Below are 8,302 nucleotides of genomic sequence, written 5' to 3'. Positions count from 1 at the left end.
GCAGAACATTTTCATGCGAACCCTAGGCCAATTTCTTTGTTACCTTGTGAGTAATTTGCATTGGTTCCGCTCAGGCACAGGAATCATGAATCTTCTTTGGGACTGCTCCTAAAGCCCTAAAAAGGCAGAGAGATATCAAAGGTGATTTGCTCCAATCTACCCAATAACTCTTAACAAGCAGAGAGGAGAGCTGAAGGTAAGAATGGCTGTCTTGTTCTCCAGCACTATGTCCAAAATACTTGTATTGCCTTACCAGCACAGGGCTTCAGGCAGAAACCATAGAGCTTATTGGGAATTATGTTAGATATTTTTGGCAGAGTGGGAATGAAATCAAAGTCTCCCACATCTTGTATCATTCCTCCTGGCAGCATGAATGGCTTTCTGAAACAAAGGAATGCAAATTCACGTGAAGGCACTCCTAAGCTATTCCAACCTGCTAAAGAGCTGAAGCAATTCCCAGCGGATTCAAACACAGATGAGTTGACCACCGAGACCCCTTCCCCTACACTCAGCTATGGAGTCCAGCATCAACAGAGCTTGACCATCTAAGAGGCAGTTTAAGGGATGGTTAAACTGGAGTTTCCTCTTAAGCAAACCCAAAGGTCTTCTCAGAGATGTCGTATATGGAAAACAAACCCGTTCCACCAGTTGTTCTCTGTTCTTTCCTGTTTTCCTTGTGTGTATCACATGAGAACAAGAAAGGTCACCAGTCTAGAATTCTATCCTTTTTCATTAGTTTCATATATACAATTTAGAAGTGTGAACAATTTGGTAGTATAAATCATTAAGCCAATTTAAAGAGGAATTCTTACAGAACATCAACTACTGCAGCACACATGGCCGCAGGCTGAAAAATGCAATCCAGCAGATTGCTGTCTTAAGCGATATGACATAGAAAAAAAAATATATTATTCTGTTAAGGCTTCAGAAGTTCAGTAAAGCCAAAAATAGCATGCAGCTTTGCTTCACAAGTAAGGAAAGCACAGTAATACACTTAAAGTAGAAGGAACTGAACTCTGATTTCCAAACTTTTTCACAGTACGGAGCATGTTAAGTCTAAATATTGTAATATGCACCTCTCAAGTTCTCCTCTATTCCTTCCATTTTCTTAAGTCTATAGCATCCTTCTAGCAATTGCTTACCAGAAAGATGAATAACGAAGAGAAATTTCATATATTTAAGCTTTCATCTCATATGACAGGGATTTAATTCCTAGGAGACGGGGAGGTACACCTACTCTTCCCTGCAGTTTCATCTTGCCTAAAAACTTTTGTCTTTCTCTCAGTGGAAAACACGTGCCAGTGCTGTCTAACTACAGAGCTCACTGTAACTCACCCAAATACAGTATTTCAATGCCACAGTCCATCCACAAACCTCATCTGACACACAAGTTCTCTTGCAAATCCTTTGGGTCGACATCTTAAGTATTCTGCTATCGCACCATCCCTAAGTGCAGAATCAGCTGAATAAAATAGGGACCTAGTTAATCCCATTGTTGCCCCTCTAAAATACAGACCAATCTGGTCTTTCTCATTTTCTCACAACACAAAACAAAATTACTAATTGTTATGAAATAAGAGAAAACTGCAGGAAGCATATGACTGTTTGTGCCACTACCGTAAATCGCATCTGTTGGAATACTTCCTTCCCCGTCTGATCTAGAGCTCTTGCAGCTGCAATCTGGCCATACTGTCCAAAGTCACTGTTTGTCTTGGATTATGTCTTAGTATAAAGACTTGAAATTTTAATTGTTTCCTCAGCTATTCTTTTCTAGAATTTGGCAATGGTTCTTCTCAGTATTTGGAGACAAATACTTCTCAATTTTGAAGACAAAGAGTCTCCAAAATTGTATCATGCTAAGAGGAAATAAAATAAAAAAAAATTCCCTTCTTTGTGCTACAAAATTAATGAAGTCTACTCTCCTCTGTACTTGTGCTACATCTCTCATATGTTCGCTGTATAGCATTCCCACCGGATATCTTGCATGCCTTAGCTAATCCTAAGCAAGACACGCCGTGGTGAGAGAACAGGCAGGAGCTGGGCCGTTGCATTTCAGCTGTTCCGAGCACAGGAGAACACGTACTCTCTGGCACTTTACTGTCTGCTAGCAGCAACCGACATTTTTAAAGCACAAAGATATTTTTGTGGGGTTAAATATAAAATAAGGGGATAGTAATAGAACAGCTGTCTACCACACTATCAGTTTCATATGTATGAACACCGTCAGGAAAATTTTGGTTTCCCAAGAAGTTTTGCCTAAGTAAGAGGTAAAAGATGAAGTCAAAATGTGAAAAATATTCTATCGATCTATCTCAGCTCTTTTTGGGTTTAGGCATCTCTTTTAATGGTGTTGAAACTATTCTGAGCTATTTAGCAACTTTATAGCAGATATTGCAAAGAGAAGAAGAATCTTCTGTTGGACCAACTGCCAAGTTTTCACACAAGGGCTTTTCCACTTATTAATATTTGATAAGGAAACTATCCTAAAATGTTGTAAACACAGCTGTTTCCATTCTAGGATTGATTTCTTCTATGTCAGGCAAGTCCAGTGCTCATAAAGTACCCTAATATTACTCCTTTGTATTTTTTACTTATTCATAAGCCTGCTTCCCCATCTAATCATATTGTCTGATAACATACATTGTTCTTCTGGTCACTTCTGACTCTCACCAGCTTCCAGATTTTTAAAACAACCTCCACTATTAATTGACATGCATCATTTGTTTGCAAGGACTTAACAACGGCTCTTCACAAACTGAGAGCAGCCTCTGCCTGGTAGGTTGTGAAAAATACCAGTTAAACTCTGTGTAAATGGCAAGAAAGGAATCCATGAAGTAAATTCAGAATTTACACCTGAAGATGCTGCAGTTACCCCGTGAAGCTGTGTGGATTTCCTCTCAACTCCGGCAGACTGTAATTGTTTACTTAACCTGGATATTGATTGTAGTTAGACTGCTGGCTCGCTTCCTTCGGCTGCAATTCTCATTTTGGCAGTTTCACATACATCACTTAAAATTCCTCTCTGCAGCCACGTTGTTCACATTCTTTCCTCTGGGTCATAAGCTACTATCCATGACCATACTTCTATTTCTGCGTTATGATGTGGGGGGGGTTTTATACGTTTTCTGATCTGTGTAGAACAAAAAGGGGCAGTTTTTAGCAAGAATGACCTTGAACCACTGTCCTCTACAATTAGTATCATACAGAGTTTTATGGAAGAGAAGAGCTCAGTGACACAAGATAAAAGTCAGAGATTCCGTGGCAGTGTAGCTGTAGAATGAATTTTCCGCATGTTTTATGAATTACTATATAAATACCATTTTCTATCAATAAGTATTAAAGCGTTAATTAGGTCCTATATAGAGGGGGACATAAAATCCCAATTTTATGTCAATAGTTCAGGTGTGAATTTGAGGACTAAAAAACCTTTCACACAAAAAATTTCTTAATAGTCATCCTGGTAGTAATAAACTAAGGCAAGAGGCACACAAAGTTGCTGTCTAAATTAAAATAAATCTATTAAAACATCATGAACACAGAGGGTTAATTCAACCACAACGTGCCTCCTGGATTGGTTTAAGCCGGCTCACCTACCTGCCGGCTCCCTTTGGTAAAGTTTTTTAGGGTCACTGAAAGCCTGTGTGAAAAATAAAAGATTGCTAAATCCTTATAAAGCAATTCTGTGAAGGCTTATAATCCTTGAAACAATGGCAAGCCCTGTGCCTAAAAGGTCAAACAATAATCACAGGTTTGCACAGTATTTTCAGAGCCTGTGCATTACACTGTAAACAGCTGAAATACAGATTTCTTCAATTTAAATGGGTTATAAACAGACACCTGTAAGTGAATAACATTCGTATCAGTCACTGTCATTTCTTTCCAGTTATTTAACAGACAGGACCACACCTGGTCTTTGATAAACAGCTTAACTGAAGTCCAGTATTAATCTCTTTCCTTTTACCTAAAGTTCAGAGTTCCCAAACTAGGCATCAGGAAAAATAGAAATAGAAAGAACTCACATTCATATATCTGATTAATTCAGTAAGCCTTTAAAGGTATGTTAAATATTAACATATTCGTTGCATACTTTTGGACTAGGAGATACTCTAATATTTCATGCCATGAAGTACAGATTGCTAAATATACTAGTCATCAAAAAACAAGAACAGCAGCAATTATTTGGAAACACGAAACCATTCCTTCAGCAGAAGAGACAATGCTAGATTAGAACAGATGGACTCTATCTGACAACAGTGCAAAGTATTACCAAAAAAAAAAAAATCAATGCCTTCATAGCCAATGAAGCTTGGCAACTGTTTTTAGATATTGTAAAAACTATGAAACCCAATAACGCTTCACCTGGAATATTTTAATGTCTAAAATTTGGCAGAGTCACATAACTTAAAAGGATAGCAAGTCTCTAGATATCGATCAGGGCTTTGTACATCTACAGTGTCATAAAAATGATCTGCAGCTATAAAAGAGATAACATGATTATGAGTACACTACATTGTAATTTCCTTTGAGCCGTCAGAAAGCAAAGACAGTCTGATAGCCTCTGAAAAAAATAAGCTCGGATGATATCCACTGTCTGACAGATAAATCATTTTACAATATTCCAATTAAAGCACCTTCCAAACTTAAACTAATAACAACAACAAAAATAACAGAAAAGCTTAACAGTTACCTTTCTGAAGCTGAAAAGTGAAGCAGTTCACAACTTATCTGAGAGCTTTAATGCTCTGACTCCTTTGCCAGTTCAGGCAGGGAACAGAAATAGTTAACCTTATTTTGAGCCATTATATGGAGCTTACTATAAAGCTTGCTCTAATAAATGGTATGATATGAAGGTCAGCCCTTAATTCACCATCAAAATATCTTCTGGGTGTAAACATAATGACTTCTGCTTCTACACTGTACAACCCTGACAAGAATGCTACTTGACAATGCATTTCAGGCCTAGAAAAATGTTCTCATTTGCGTCAAGGTGCCGAATGTCAGCAGATTCACTAATGTGCTTATTATTTGCACTGCAGTGGTGGAACAGAGTAAAACACCATGAGCCCTCCGTACCCTGCTACTGCCTGGCTAGGGAACCGACGAAATAAAACAAGATTTAATCCTGTCCATATCACTGTGCAGTTGGTGAAACTCGACAAGTCAACATTAAGTATTCAAAGTGGTATTGTGGCCTAAAGGGATCACATGCAGCCTGCACATGAGAGCGAAGGAATAGCTTGGTTCTGCTTCGGTGTTTGCAAATTTAATTTGTTCAAGAAAAAGCAACTCTGGAAGGGATTACTAGCTAGGATCAACACTCTTACCAAAGAAAAAGGGAAAATGCAAGTAGGAATAATATTGACGTTTTTGTAATACAAAATAGCTTTTTGGGCTTAAGTGAATAAATAAAAGTTGGAGGCAATTGCAGCTCAGCCCTGGCATATACGAATGCTCCACTCGTTGTTCCTGAGTTGGAGGGCCCAGAAAGGTTGAGTATTTCGTGAAGATTGTGTAGGTACTTAGAAAACACCTTATTTTACAAAATGTTAAAATTTATTTATCAAAATATCGTCGAGTATTGTCTCAGTGCAATAGCTATTTCTTTAAATAAGCGGGGCAATAATATTCACGGCATAACAACATCTGACATATTGACTTAATTATTGCCAAGATCTAATTCCACAGGTTCAAGGCAGGGTATCACTGGTCAAATGCGTAAACTCCAGGCACTCAGCAAACACAGAGCCTGTCGGCGTACGTGTGTGCACACAGACACTGAAATGAAGAATAACCAAGATCTACAGCAATGCACTTCTGAAATAACAGTACAAGAGAAACCTGTAAATCCCCTCTGGTAAGCATAGCTCTGCATTTATGCTACCTCCAATATCTCTGAACAGCACAATTATTCAATTGTTTATAGTCGTCTCTGGTCCTACAAGCAGAAAATGAGCAACAAATTTTCTGTAAAAAGCTTTTTGCTAAGTACTGCAGGGGGAGAGGTGCTGGCAATCCCACCGGGGCTCGGCATGGGAGGAAGGTGCCCAGAAATTACATTTACTCCCTGGGTCCTTTCAACGGAGATTAGGGACAACCAGGGCAGAGAATGGGGAGGGCAGGTAAACATGATGGCAAAATAGTCTCCCATTTTGTTTTAGCATGGGTCCATGTGATGATTAAGACTCCATATAACTGTGAAATGTAATGTGTATTTTCCTAGAGCGAAGGACAATGCCTACCTTTTCCTCACAGATTGGTACTTGAAATATAAAGCACAGAAAGATAAGCACTGCCAGTGAGGAATCTAAAAATATGTCTTGTTAAGCTTGATTAATGAGCTAATAAAAAGCTATAATAAGAAAAAATCCAATTAAAGCATCTTGTGAGATTTCTCTCAAACAGAAATAAAGAACCCAAGAGAATGGTAAAACTTTGAAAAATTAGTATGATCCAGATGACAACCTTAGTATTCAAGCCTACAGTACATCAGTTTTATACTTTCTTTAACTGGCTGTCCTTTATTTATCATCTCTGATGTGTGCTGTCTGGAATTCTGATCCTTGATGACTTTTCTTTTATTTTGCTACTGCCTCACAAGTATGACATCTGAATTTAAATACAGACATACTAAAAACACAGGCATTACGTAGGCTGTAGGTACTTACTCTGTTCAGAAAACCTGTAGCCTCTGGCACAATGCGTGGCACTTAAAAACAGGGAAACAAAGACAAAACCAGAGGAAACAAAACTCATCCATCACCTATATAAAGTCAGAAAACAAACTAGGTACACTTGTCTTATCATTGATGTACAAAGAGTAGAAAATTTATATTCTGACATTCACATTTCACTAGTATCTGGTACTCGAGCATCATGGCTCCAGTTGGGGCAGAGTTAACTTTCTTACTAGCAGCTGGTAGGGTGCTGTGTGTTGCATTTGGGATGGGAAATAGTGTCAATAGCGCACTGGTGTTTTGGGTTGTTATGAAGCTCTCAAGGTGTTTTCTGCTCCTCACACTGCCCTACCAGCAAGCAAGCGGGGGGGCACAAGAAGTTGGGAGGGGACACAGCCAGAACAGCTGATCCCAACTGGACAAAGGGATATTCTATACCATGTGAGGTCACGCTCAGTACATAAAGCTGGGGGAAGAAGAAGGGAGCGGGGGGATGTTTGGAGTTACGGTGTTTTGTCTTCCCAGGTAACCATTACGTGTGATGGAGCCCTGCTTTCCTGGAGGTGGCTGAACACCAGCCTGCCCATGGGAAAGCAGTGAACAAGTCCCTTGTTTTGCTTTGCTTTTGCACTACCTACTAAACTGTTTTTATCTCAGCCCACGAGTTTTTTCTCACTTTTACTCTTCTGATTCTCTCCCCATCCCAACCAGGGAAAGTGAGTGAGTGGCTGCATGGTCCTGGTTGCTGCCTGTGGTTAAACCACAACACTGAGGGTAACCAGGGGATACAGGAGAAGTGAGGACACTGGAAAGGAACTGTACAAGATGTAGAGGTGGGGAGAGCCGAAGATTTGGTGCTGGATGAGAAGCACCCACACAACAAGGAAGCCAAGCCTGCACCTTGCAGAGCCTGGAGGTGAGCAGCACCCAGCTGAGGGCCTGTGGCAGCCTGTGAGGAAGGCAGTGCACCAGAGAGACACGAGGTTCCTCAAAGGCACAGCACACAGCAGCAGGGCAGGGTCAGTCTACACAGGGTCGGAAGGAAAAGAAGCCTGAGGCTCTCATACCAGCACCAGTTGTTATTTTAAAACTACAGAAAGCGCCTGTTTTAACTTACTGAAACATACCCTGCCATCCGCGAGTATCCCAGTATCCAGGAAAGGTGAGTCCCATCTCCCTCTGGTGGCTGGACCACGGAAAAGAGCAACATATGACAAATGCATGTCTGTTAGCCAAAAACGTGTGTTAGCCAAAAACGTGTGCAATCACTTCTGTGAAAAGGCCCACCATCCCCTCACCCACAGTTCCCTCTGAAGGTTGGATTGTTGGTTGGTTGGTAGGTTGGTTGTTTTTTTTTTAAACAAACATGAAAATATCTTAGTTTACATTCTCTAATTACACAGGTGTATTCTTTTTCTCTTTGCACAGCTCAGTGAATATTTAGTGTTTATTTTTATCTCTTTCTTTCAAGTTGTGGCTCAAGACTTCACTGAAAAATATGAAATACCAAACGCATTTCCTCATCAACTGCCAGGAGTGCTTCACAAATGAATGCTTTTCAAAATACTTTCATTTGATTATGGGGTTTGCCTTTTCTAATTTGCCAGCAAGGGAACCAAGGTACACAA

Source organism: Rissa tridactyla, chromosome 8, assembly GCF_028500815.1.
Source record: "Rissa tridactyla isolate bRisTri1 chromosome 8, bRisTri1.patW.cur.20221130, whole genome shotgun sequence".
NCBI classification, from domain to species: Eukaryota; Metazoa; Chordata; class Aves; order Charadriiformes; family Laridae; genus Rissa; species Rissa tridactyla.
Note: the sequence above shows the minus strand (reverse complement) of the source record.